This window comes from Balaenoptera musculus, chromosome 3 (assembly GCF_009873245.2).
Source record: "Balaenoptera musculus isolate JJ_BM4_2016_0621 chromosome 3, mBalMus1.pri.v3, whole genome shotgun sequence".
Taxonomy (NCBI): domain Eukaryota; kingdom Metazoa; phylum Chordata; class Mammalia; order Artiodactyla; family Balaenopteridae; genus Balaenoptera; species Balaenoptera musculus.
The window spans coordinates 160,135,696-160,149,092 of NC_045787.1; the positions used below are offsets into that span (position 1 = coordinate 160,135,696).

The 13,397-nt window shown below is 46.1% G+C and overlaps 1 pseudogene; it reads left to right on the forward strand.

The window, feature by feature from the left end:
* Positions 1-7,243: 7,243 nt before the first annotated feature.
* On the forward strand, positions 7,244-7,896 carry LOC118893482 (annotated as a pseudogene).
* Positions 7,897-13,397: the final 5,501 nt, after the last annotated feature.

The following is a 13,397-nucleotide window of genomic DNA, read 5'->3' on the forward strand; positions in this document are numbered from 1 at the left end:
TGCTCAGGAGGACTTGGCCAGCTCACCGGCCTCCCCACAGCCCTCGCCTTATTTGGGTCTAGGATTTTCTCAAAGGAAAAAAAAAAAAAAAAAAGGCCCGACCCGTTTCTGTTTTTAACCTGGTGACACAGGTCCCGCGTGGGCGAGCGGGCACAGCGCCGGCCCAGGAGGATGAGGGCGGCCTGCCGGCTGGTCTGTTTCCCCATCTGTGGTTGGGTGGGCTGAAGAGGGCTTGTGGGTGGGTGCAGAGTAGGGGTGTGGTGGGGTGAGGGGGCTTCTGTCCTCCCTTCTTCTCCGCTCTGGGTCCCTCCAGGTACTGGGGGGTCAGGACCCCATCCCATCTGCTACCACCCCTGGGGGACTCCCTGGATTACTCCCACCTGTCTGACCAGTCTCTGCCTCATCATCTCCCTCCGTCTCTCTTTCACTGACTGTCTCTGTCGCTCTCCATCTCTTTTGTCTCTGTGTCTCTCTCCATCTCTTTTGTCTCTGTGTCTCTCTCTATCTCTTTTTTGTCTCTGTGTCTCTCTCATCTCTGTTGTCTCTGTGTCTCTCTCCATCTCTTTTGTCTCTGTGTCTCTCTCCATCTCTTTTTTGTTTCTGTGTCTCTCTCCATCTCTCTGTCTCTTTGTGTCTGTCTCCATTTCCCTCTCTCTGTCTCCCCATCTCTTAGGGTCTTTTTCTCTCAGACTTTCTCGGTATCCTTTTCTCTGTATCTCTCCCTCTCTCTCTATCTCCTCTTCTATGTCTCTGTCTCTCTCTGTCATCTCACCTGCCCCTGTGGATCCGGCTCACAGGGGCGAGATGGACCCGGGCTGTCTTTCTTTCGGGAAACTCTGGGAGGCCAAGGCGGGCCCCGACCAGACCCTTGATGCCTTCCTTAGATCTTGCCCCCTCCCTCTCCCACTCCGAATCTGGCTACGGCTCCCCAGCACCGGCAGGAACAGGAGGCGACTTAGCTCCTCAGTTTCTCACTCAAGACTCCTGTTCACCCCCACCCCCAGCTCTCCCCACACTCAGCTCAGCTCCTTCCACTGCTTCCCAGGCAGGGCTGCCATTTTCCCTCCTCCAGGCCTTTGCATGTTCGGTCCCTTCTGCCTGTTTTGCCTTCCCTCCAGCAACTGGAGTGGACTCACTGCCTTCAGAAAGATGTATTCAAAAAAAAAAAAAAAAGAAAGAAAGATGTATTCACTGATTCATTCACTTGAGAAACACAGAATACCTATCACGTGCTGAGCCCCAGAAGCACAGGCTTGGAATGTGGGAGCCATTACTATTTTTGTTATTATTTGATCATCTGTTTTGGACCATCAGCAGCTTTGGGGCAGGCCTGTGCCTGGGTCTTATCTGTGGTACCTTGAATGCACCGACCCCCCAGAGGATCAGAAAGTCCTTGTTAATTAAAATGAACAATTCGCTCTATACACTCACACACTCTCTCACACACATTCACATACAGACCCATCTCTCTAACTAGGAAACTTCTTTTCATCCTTCAAAGCTCAGATCAGATGCCTCCCTCCTCCAAGAAACCCTCTCGGACTCCTAGACACAGCCCCAGACCCAGCCCTGCATCAAGACTTCTATGTGGTATACACGATGGAATATTACTCAGCCAGAGAAAGGAATGAAATTGGGTCATTTGTAGAGACGTGGATGGACCTAGAGAGTGTCATATAGAGTGAAGTAAGCCAGAAAGAGAAAAACGAATATCGTATATTAACGCGTATATGTGGAATCTAGAAAAATGGTACAGATGACTTTATTTGCAAAGCAGAACTAGACACACAGACGTAGAGAACAAATGTATGGATACCAAGGGGGAAAGAGGTGGGGTGGGAGAAATTGGGAGATTGGGATTAACACATACACACAATTGATACTATGTATAAAATAGACAACTGATGGGAACATACTGTATGGCACAGGGAACTCTACTTAATGCACTGTGGTGTCCTAAATGGGAGCGAAATCCAAAAGGGAGGGGTTATATGTATAGGTATGGTGGATTCATTTTGCTGTGCAGTAGAAGTTAACACAACATTGTAAAGCAACTATACGCCAATAAAAATTAATTAATTAAAAAAGACCCAGACCTATATATTAAAAAAAAAAAAGACTTCTATGTGGGATGGAGTGCAGGTAGTGAGGCTTCTGTGTTTCCTGCCTGAGGCCACAGAGGGAGTGAGATAAAGGGACTGGGCAGTGGGCAGCGCTGCTGGAGAGTGTGAGGGGTGAGATCTAGAGCTCCCAGCACCTCTCTGCCCCCTCCTGATTCCTTCACTGTCCCTTAAGCCAGCTTCCTTTTCTCTGTCATGGTGAGAACACCTCCCCTGCACCCCCGCCCCCAGCCCCATGCTCCAAGGACACTGGTTTCTCCCCATGTTCGGGAGCTAAGAAAGCTCAACCCAGACCCCTCCCCCCCAACTTAGTTCTCCGTCCGCCTTCCTTATCTCACCCCCGCCCCATGTCCTGGCTGTGCAGACTCTTTCCTCTTATGATCAAAGTAGGGTATCATAATTGCATCTTGAAGAATGTCAGTGATGATTAAAGGACACAAGATAGATCATGGAATACTGTTCATTGATCGAGTACCACATGGGGGGCACCACACTGAACACTGGGCACGCAGCATCTCACTTAAGCCTCCCTGGACCCTAAGAGGTAGCGGACTGTTTTTATTCTCATTTTATAGAAAAGGAACCTGAGGCCCAGAGTGACCCACACAGGGTCAGCCAGCTTGTGAGTGGCACAGCTGGCACTTGACCCAGCTGACTCTAGAACAGAGCTGGAGAGAAGTCCTAAGACCCCACCTCCCACCATGCTTTCCTACCCCCCAACTCCCATCCCCTGACTATCTCAGGCTGAGTCATCAGAGGTCAGCTCTCTCCACTCCTGATGTCCCCCCGGGAGACCCTGGAACCAGCCTCATTGCAGGTGGTGTGGCTAATTCCAGGCCTGACACCACCGGCTCCAAAAAGGGATCCCTCCCCCAGGAGATGCTGGCTCGCTCCATGACCTTGTAGGGTAGACCCTTGTCCCTGGAATGGCTTCTTGCTCAGGGAGCTCCCGGAGGTGGAATCTGATGCCGGGGAGGGGAGAAGGCGGCTAGGAATGGTGTTAGAGCCCAGCTGTGCCCCCTGCCCTGTAGCCTTAGCACTGGAGTTATGCTCTCTCTGGGTATCTGCCCCAGGGACACCCCAGAATTCCTGGCCAGGACTGGAAGGGTTATCTGGGGTTCCTGGCCTCTGGGGACTCTGGTCCAGCTGTCCAGGCTGCGTGGCCTGGGGCATGAGGTGGATGAAGCCTGCCATTTATAGCTCAGAAGGAGTGAGCTGCCCTCCTGCACCGTCATTCTCCAACTGGGGACTTCTGAGGACCGGGGTGGGGCAGAGCTCTGTGTTGCCATCAGGCCACCTCACAGCCCTGAGACTCAGGGTCACTTATTGAGCGCCTACTACATGCCAGGCACTGTGCAGGCTTTGGAGACATGATGCTGGACATGACTCAGCCCAGTGGGGAGAGACAACCAATACCTGCAAACCACTGTGGAATTTGTTAGGATAAGGCAAACTGCTGTCTGAGGTTGGGATCCCCCAGAAGCAGACCCTGAGACAAAAATTCGAGAGCAAGTAATTTATTTGGGAAGTTACCCAAAGAGACACAGGTGAGGGCGGGGGGCGGGGGGAAGTGAGAAGCGTTACCACTCTGGAAGCCTGGAGCACAGTGCCACCAGGGACCTCTGGGGGGCAGCAGAGAGCATGCCCTTCAGAGTTTGAGGACCTGAGGGGTGAAGGAGCTGGGGTATTTATCTACCAATTCCCATCCTTGTCGGTTGAAGGCTGATCCTGGGGAGTGTTGATATTGGGCCACCGCCAGCTTCAGCAGCTGGAGAAAGACACCCCCGCACCCCGCCATGCATAGGTGCTGGAAGAAGGAAGCCCTTGGTATAGGAGGACCTGATTAATTTTGGGTGGAAGTCAGGGAAGGCTTCCCTGAGGAGGTGGCAATTGAGGTGAGGTCTGAAGGAGGACTGTAAGGGGGTTGCCTCTCCCCCCCCCACCCCCAAATCTCTCCTGGAGTTTGAGGCACGCAGAGAGACCGAGGGGCCAGAGTGAATTTACCGAGTACTGGAGGAAAAGAGCAAAGATGATCTCAGCTTGCATCCTATGGAGTCTTGCTCACTGAATAATAATATGACAAGGATGATAATCGAAATGGCACTGGCTAAAGATGACCCAGAGCGGCAACAGATGTGCTGAGCTGGTCACGTGCAGCATGTGGGCGCGGGGTGGGCGGGGATGGGGAACTCGACCCTTCACTGAGAACCTTGTGCAGTGTGTACTTGGAGTCCCCTCAGCAGGGAAGTGGCTCCTCAAGGTCACACAGCTGGCACTGTGCCAAAGCCAAGATTTGAACCTGACTCTGTCTGATTTCCCCGGACCCTGAAACCACCACTGCTCCAGCCCTGCTGCCCAGTTTATTAAGAATCACCAGGGAAGGAGCCAGTGTGGGGAGGCGGGAGCAAAAGGTCCCGTGTCCTCCCCAAATTCTCTGAGGCAGACTCCAAGGGGGAACTGTGTGGATTACAGACCTGGCCCACAAATGCTGAAAAACAGGCATGACCACAAGCTTTATGGCACCATCATAATAATTAATAACAATTATGGTTAACACTGACATTTCCCTCAATCTGCCTGCGCTGTTCTAAATGCCTCACAGATATAAGCTCATATATTAATTTTCACAATAACCCTATGAGATGGGGCTATTATTATTCCCATTTTACAGCGGGAGAAACTGGAGCACAGAGAGGTCAAGAAACTTGCTCAAGGCCACACAGCTGAAAATGGCAAAATCAAGATTTGAACTCAGGCTGTCTGACTCCAGAGTTTGCACCCTGAACCACTGTACTATGCCCTGAACAGCCTCATATGCTTGACCTCCAGCCCAAATTACCTTTGCAGATGACAGCCGCTGCCCATTGGGTGTCAGAGCTACCACTACTGGGAGATGATTCTCTGTGAGTCCCAGGTGTTTCCATACAACTCACAAGCAGGGATGTGGACAGCTTTCGTTCTGGCTCTCTTTTCAAGAATGTTTGTATAGCAAGCAGCCCCGGAAGATAGAGAGAATTTCTTGCTCTGGAGCAGAGGGCAGGTTTGTTTGCTGTCCATGTAACAAAGTTAATGCTTCCCTCTGAGATAAAGGTAGAGCAGGTTTGTTCACAGCCCACTAGAAAAGACAGGCGTTTCTGAGCTCAGAATTACTCAGCTGTGGTGCAAACCCAACGTGCACCTGCATTGTCCCCGTGGCACTTGGGAGGAACCAGCAAAAACATGAAGTTCATACTGCCTGCTGTGCGGTGAGTAGTAAAGTCCTTTGTCTCTGACCCTGGAGTCTCGTATCTTCTGCCAGCATCCATGAAACTGGCAGGTTAAATTGTCAGCTTACGAGTAAAGTCTCAGACCCTTCTCAGTCCTAGATACCTATTTGCTCTCTCTATGACGCTACCTGTCACCAAGATGTCTCACCAGGGATCCTGGATTTAACCTGTTTAGGTTCCACCTCTGCTGCTGCCTTTCTGACCTGGTGCAGAGTGGGTCGTGAGGAGTTAAAGCATGTCATTCTTTAAGGTTGATTTCTCAACCTTGGCACTGTTGACATTTTGGGCTGGATCATTCTTTATAGTATAAGGCTGTCCTGTGCACCGTAGGATGTCGAGCAGCGTCACCGGACACTACTCACTAGATGCCATTAGCACCCCACCCCCAGTCATGACAACGTAAAATGTTTCCATACATTGTCAATGCCCCTTGGTGTGTGCCCTAAATCATCCTCCTTGTTGAGAACCTTTTAGGAAGGACCAACAGCTTAGGCAACCAAAAAAGCTGCCTTCTTTGTCTTAGGGAGTCTATTTTTCAGAGAGATCCCTCTACACTCCCAAATTATCAATATATAGAAATGATTCCTAGATTACCCTCAGTATGAACACTGGCATATTGGAAGTCTTGTGACTTTGGACGAATGAATGAGTTAACGAGCAAATGATACAAAGTAACAACAACACTGTACACCCACGTTCGTGGCAGCATTATTCACAATAGCTAAAAGGTGGAAGCAAACCTAATGGCCATTGGTGGACGAATGGATAAACAAAATGTGGTTCATCCACACAATGGAATATTATTCAGTCTTAAAAAGGAAAGACATTCTGACACAAGCGGCAATGTGGATGAAACTTGAGGACATTATGCTAAATGAAATAAGCCAGTCACAAAAAGGACAAATATTGTATGATTCGTCTTATATGAGGTCCCTAGAGTAGTCAAATTCACAGAGACAGAAGAAAGTAGAAAGGTGGGTGCCAGTGACTGAGGGGTGGGAATGGGGAGTAAGTGTTTCATGGGGACAGAGTCCCCATTTTGCAAGATGAAAAGAGTTCTGGAGGTGGATGGTGGTGACGGCTGCACAATAATGTGAATGTACTTAATGCTACTTAACTATACACTGAAACAAGATTAAGATGGTAAATTTTATGTTATGTGTATTTTACCACAATTTAAAAAAAGTAACAACAACAACAAAACAACTAACAGCATCTGTTGAGTATTTACTATGCACCAGGCACCGAGTGTTTTAGTTGCACTATCTCAGAGTTTGCAAACTTCAGTTATCCCCACGTCACCTCTACCCTTTTGTCCATGTCTTACTTTGGGTTTCCCCAAAAGTAAACCCCAAAACAAGAGTTTGTGGGAGGTGGTTCCTGGAAGCCTGGTGAGAGAGTGGGGAAAGGAGACAGGGAGAGGGGGTACGTTCATGAGTGGCTACTGCTGCGGGCAACCAGGGGTTGGTTCCACTAGGGATCTTCTGAACACTTCTGATGTCTACTCAGAAGTCATCTTAGAGTCATCCAACTGAAAGGTCAGGAGGCTGGGGGTATTTGCCCACCAACTCTTGACCCTCAGTGATTGATGGCTACACCCTGGGCATTAACACCCTGCTGCTTCTGGTCTGCCACACGCGGGACCAAGAACACTGTATCAGAAGTCGTTGGCGTGTGATGGGAAGTGTCTGCAGGTGAACTATGGGTGTGTTGAAGGAGTATGGGGAGGGGTCATCAACAGTGGCTGCTAAGGCCATGTCTGTGTACCAAAGGTACTATCATTTCCTTGATTTTTTTTTTCTTTAAATCTATCATTTAAAAAAATCTCAGGTGGGTTAGTCATTGTAAGCACCCACCATGGGGTACCATGGTCAGAACCAAAAAGTGTAGAAGGTGACAGTGCAGCCCATCATTTTCAGATACCTGCAAAAGAGATCTTGGATTCAAGTCCGGCTTTATTTTATAGTATAAGTTTATTTTATTTATTTATTTTTGGCTGCGTTGGGTCTTCGTTGCTGCGCATGGGGTTTCTCTAGTTGTGGCGAGCCGGGGCTACTCTTCGTTGCAGTGCGTGGGCTTCTCCTTGCGGTGGCTTCTCTTGTTGCGGAGCACGGGCTTTAGGCACGCGGGTTTCAGTAGCTGCGGCATGTGGGCTCAGTAGTTGTGGCTCGGGGGCTCTAGAGTGTGGGCTCTGTAGTTGTGGCGCACGGGCTTAGTTGCTCTGCGGCATGTGGAATCTTCCCGGACCAGGGCTTGAACCCATGTCGCCTGCATTGACAGGTGGATTCTTAACAACTGTGCTAAGGGAAGCACAGGGAAGTCCCTGAACTGTGGCTTTATGAGCAAGTGAGTATGCAGATAGAGGGCTGTATCATTGGTTTTAATGAGTACAGAAACCTTATATCAGATGATGCTGAGGGATTCATTCTAAAACAAAGTCAAGAAAACACCTGGGGTAGATCATGCTCAAAGGAGGTAATATTACTCTGCTCCAAAGTGTCTCCAACTAGAATATTACTCAGCCATAAAAGAGGATAAAATAATGCCATTTGCAGCAACAAGGGTGGACGTAGAGATGATCATACTAAGTGAAGTAAGTCAGAAAGAGAAAGACAAATACCATATGATATCACTTATATGTGGAATCTAAAATATGACACAAATGAACTTATCAGAAACAGACTCACAGATGTAGAGAACAGACTGCTGGTTGCCAAGGGGGAAGAAGATGGGGGAGGGATAGATTGGGAGTTTCTTTTTTTTTTTTTAAACGTCTTTATTGGAGTATAATTGCTTTACAATGGTGTGTTAGTTTCTGCTATATAATAAAGTGAATCAGCTATACGTGTACATATATCCCCATATCCCCTCCCTCTTGCATCTGCCTCCCACCCTCCCTATCCCACCCCTCTAGGTGGTCACAAGGCACCTAGCTGATCTCCCTGTGCTATGCGGCTGCTTCCCACTAGCTATCTATTTTACATTTGTTAGTGTATATATGTCCATGCCATTCTCTCACTTCGTGCCAGCTTACCCTTCCCCCTCCCCATGTCCTCAAGTCCATTCTCTACATCTGAGTCTCTATTCCTGTCCTGACCCTAGGTTCTTCAGGACCATTTTTTAAAAAATGCCATATATATATGTTAGCATACAGTATTTGTTTTTCTCTTTCTGACTTACTTCACTCTGTATGACAGACTCTAGGTCCATCCACCTCACTACAAATAACTCAATTTCATTTCTTTTTATGGCTGAGTAATATTCCATTGTATATATGTGCCCCATCTTCTTTATCCATTCATCTGTTGATGGACACTTAGGTTGCTTCCACGTCCTGGCTATTGTAAACAGAGCTGCAATGAACATTGTGGTACATGACTCTTTTTGAATTATGGTTTCCTCAGGGTATATGCCCAGTAGTGGAATTGCTGGGTCGTATGGTAGCTTTATTTTTAGTTTTTTAAGGAACCTCCATACTGTTCTCCATAGTGGTTGTATCAATTTACATTCCCACCAACAGTGCAAGAGAGTTCCTTTTTCTCCAGACCCTCTCCAGCATTTATTGTTTGTAGATTTTTGGATGATGGTGTGAGGTGATACCTCATTGTAGTTTTGATTTGCATTTTTCTAATGATTAGTGATGTTGAGCATTCTTTCATGTGTTTGTTGGCAATCTGTATATCTTCTTTGGAGAAATGTCGATTAGAATGGGAGTTTGGAGTTAGCAGATGCAAACTATTATATAGAGAATGGATAAACAGCAAGCTGTATAGCACAGGGAACTATATTCAATATCCTGTGATAAACCATAATGGAAAAGAATATGAAGAAGAATATATATGTATAACTGAATCACTTTGCTGTATAGCAGAAATGAACACAACATTGTAAATCAACTATACTTCAATAAAATTAAAACGGAACAAAATAAAGTATCTTCAACTAGAACTTTTCGGCCATGGCACGTGACTTGGTTAGGTCTAGTTCAAGATGCTGACAAACTTCAGGGCTGGTGCTTGAAAGACAGAATTGTGGTGCTTGAAAGAAGCTTTTCAAGGAGTTAAAGTGTATTTGAACATGTGACGATTGATATTTATAGAATAAAGGTTTTTGCTTTCTTTGGCCCTTTCATGGTGGTAGCAGGGTAAACGTCTGAGAAGGTGCCAAATATCTAAGAACATATATCTGCCCCTGAGAGAACTTCTGTAGAATTCAATTCCATTAGTTAAAATAGTTTTTCTAGGGGACTTCCCTGGTGATCCAGTGGTTAAGAATCCACCTTCCAATGCAGGGAATGGGTTTCTATCCCCGGTCAGGGAACTAAGATCCCACGTGCCTCGGGGCAACTAAGCCCACATGCCGCAACTACTGAGCCGACACATTCTAGAGCCCGTGCGCCACAACTAGAGAGCCTGTGCTCTGCAACTAGAGAAGCCCGCATGCCACAACGAAGATCCAGAATGCCGCAACTAAGACCTGACGGGGCCAAATAATAATAAAAAATGTTTAAAAAAAATAAATAAATAAAATAGTTTTTCTACTAACTGGCCCCAGCCTGAAGCTTGACACAGTAACTAGACTAGCTATTTGTTCTACAACTATCTTAAGAGAACTCTGTCAACTGCTTTAATTTACAAAGATTATATTTAAATTCCATTCTTTTGACTACGTTAAAGATTGTATGTTTCAAAGCATCCTTTTAAAAACTTATTTCTTTGTGCTTACAATTTTTTTCTATAGTAGATCATTTTATTGATTAAATTTAACCCCTTCAACAGAAAACAGATCTGTGCATTCCTAAGGATCAGGGAAGAGTTTGTTGCATAGGATTTTGGGGTGGGGGGTCAGGGCTGATAAATGGAATATTGCCTGTCATATCAGTAAACAAAGGATGTCACAGTCTTCAGTGCTTGCAGCCCTCCGACTTGAGTCAGTGAGCCCTGAGGAAACTCAGGATGTGAAAACACAGGATACTGGCCCCAGATAGCTGAGGTGCATATCAAAGTAATGATTTCAGTGAGCCCAGACTCTTGTATCTTCCCATACATAGAAAAGCACTAAATTCCTTAACTTGACATATCTGGTTTTCTTTAATTAACAATAATCTTTCGATGTTCAGACTATCTGCCCTTTGCTGCAAAACTCCTATATAACCTGGCTTCCCCCTTGCCTCCCCAGAGCAGTTCTCTCAGGGTTACTTGAGATGCTACGTCCCGGGCTTGAAGTCCTAAAAATTCCCGCCGAATAAAACATGACTCTCAACTTTTAGGTTGTGAATATTTTTTAAGTCAACAGGGCTGAAGAACTGCTCTACTCTTTGGTTGTGGTGGTGATGGCATTTGTCAAATTTCAGAGTGAGTTTTACTGAATGTAAATTCTACTTCAATAAACATAACTTTAAAAACTTAAAAAAAAAGTGTCTCCAGCTAGAAATGATCAATGAAGTGAGAAATTGTTGAGAAGGCAACGCAGTTTGTTTTTTTTAGGTGTTCTTTGTTTGGGAGTGTGGTCCTAAAACATTTCCTCATATTGTTACCCTTATGTTGTTATTACCAGCTGACAATTTTAAAAAAACTCAAATAACTTCTTTGGCCTCATCATAGTGCAGGCTCGAGGTACCAATCATGTTTTCTACACATTTAAGTAAAATGTGTTTATCCATTTCACACTTTAAAAAAATTATTTTTAATTGTTTTGGCCCTGCCACATGGCACATGGGATCTTAGGTCCCTGACCAGGGATGGAACCTGTGCCCCCGGCAGTGGAAACACCGAGTCTTAACCACTGGACTGCCAGGAGAGTCCTCGTTTCACATCTACAATCATCTTGCTTGCCAGTCATTCATGAACTGTATTATCTCATTTAATCCTCCTAACATCCCTGTGCACTAGGTGTTATTACCTTTATTTTACATATGAGAAAATGGGGACTCAGAGGGGTGAAATGGCTTATCCCAGGCAGCACTCAGGTACACAACATAATGATTCCATATTTGTATATATTGCCAAATGATCACCCCAATAAGTCTAGTGCACAACCCTCACCATAAGCTATAATGGAATAAAAAAAAAAGAATATAGATATATGCATATATGTGTATAACTGAATCACTTTGCTGTACACCTGAAATTAACACAATATTGTAAATCAACTATACTTTAATAAAAACAAACAAAAAAACCCAACCATCGCCACACGTAGTTAGAATTTTTTTCTCTTGTGACGAGAACTTTCAAGATCCCTCTCAACAACTTTCAAGATCTCTCTTAACAACTTTCAAATACACAGTACAGTATTATTAACTATACAAATCATGCTGTACATTACACTTCCTGACTTAATTATTTTATAACCTGAAGTTTGTCCTTTTTGACCACTTTCACCCACTTACCCTACCACTCACTCCCTGCCTCTGGTAACACCAATCTGTTCGCTGTATCTATGAATTCATTTTGTTGCTGTTGTTTTTTAAGATACCACATATAACTGTATAAACGACATCAAACGGTATTTGTCCTTTCTCTGTCTGACTTAATTCACTTAGCATAATGCCCTCAAGGTCCATATTGTCACAAATGGCAGGACTTTTTTCTTTTTTATGGCCAAATAGTAATTCATCCATCTTGAATAAACATATCGGCAGCTGTAAGATACAGCTACTAGACAAACAACCAGATAAGGAACTAGGCTGCCCCACCCATGAGGCTCTCCTTTCAGAAAGCCCTGGGTAACCTAAATAACTGACCACTTGCGTGGCCCTATGTCTCCCTTCTTGTGCCCTAATTCTTGTTATTAGGCTTTAAATTAGCCAGTAAAGAGTGAATCTGCAACACCCCAGGCACCCCACACTTGGACCCTAATAAAGGCAGAGCCCCAGGTCTGTGCTGTCTCTCTACCTGTGACCTCACAGTGTGGCCCTCGGTGTGTCCTGTACCCTCCAGGACCTGTAAGAAATCTTTTTTTCAAAGTTCCCCAATGGTTGTTGCTGAGGTGTCTTGCAATCGTAAGAACCACAAGGGCTAGTCCAGCCACACCATTGGCTCTGGTTGGTTGTGGAAATGTCTGTGGGGGTCCCCACAAGTCTTACATGTCCAGGTGGGTGACCCCAGGTGTTCCTAGCTGAGACTGACACACCTTCCCACCCAAGACCTCTGTTTCAAAGGACCTCAGGTAGCCATCATTCACATGACAAAGGGACCCGGGTAAGTCAAGGAATGCAAAAACTTTGGCTGGGAAAAAGCTTCGGGTGCGGTTACTGACCGGGAACAAATAGCCTGTGAAGTGTTCCAGAGAATTATTTTTAAACCATGCACCCAGTCTGTGCCTGTCTGAGCCTTAAAACAATACCCAGGTCCCGGGCTTCCCTGGTGGCGCAGTGGTTAAGAATCCGCCTGCCAGTGCAGGGGACACGGGTTCGAGCCCTGGTCCGGGAAGATCCCACATGCCGCGGAGCAACTAAGCCTATGCGCCACAACTACTGAGCCTGAGCTCTAGAGCCCGTGAGCCACAACTACTGAGCCTGCGTGCTGCCACTACGGAAGCCTGTGTGCCTAGAGCCGGTGCTTCACAACAACAGACGCCACCGCAATGAGAAGCCTGCGCACCGCAACGAACAGTAGCCCCTGCTTGACGCAACTAGAGAAAGCCCGTGTGCAGCAAGGAAGATCCAGTGCAGCTAAAAATAAAAATAAATAAATAAATTAAAAAAAAAACAACCCAGCTTCCCTAATTTGCATTAGAGGAATCAGGCGATGATGGCTGTAGAATTCCCAAGAAGGGTATTTCCTTCTATGTCTACTTCAAATGTGGTGTGAAATAAAATTCATGCTTTATGGCAAGACAAGCAAGATTTAACCGTAAAAATTCTCCTCTGCTTTTTGGCCTTGTCTCTCCCCCGAACTGTGCACTGTGTATGTGCATTATTCATCATCAAACCTCGCCCACTGGCAGGAGTACCTGCCGTAAAGAACAACATTCTCCTAGCATCAACCAGAGAACTCCTTCAAAGAGA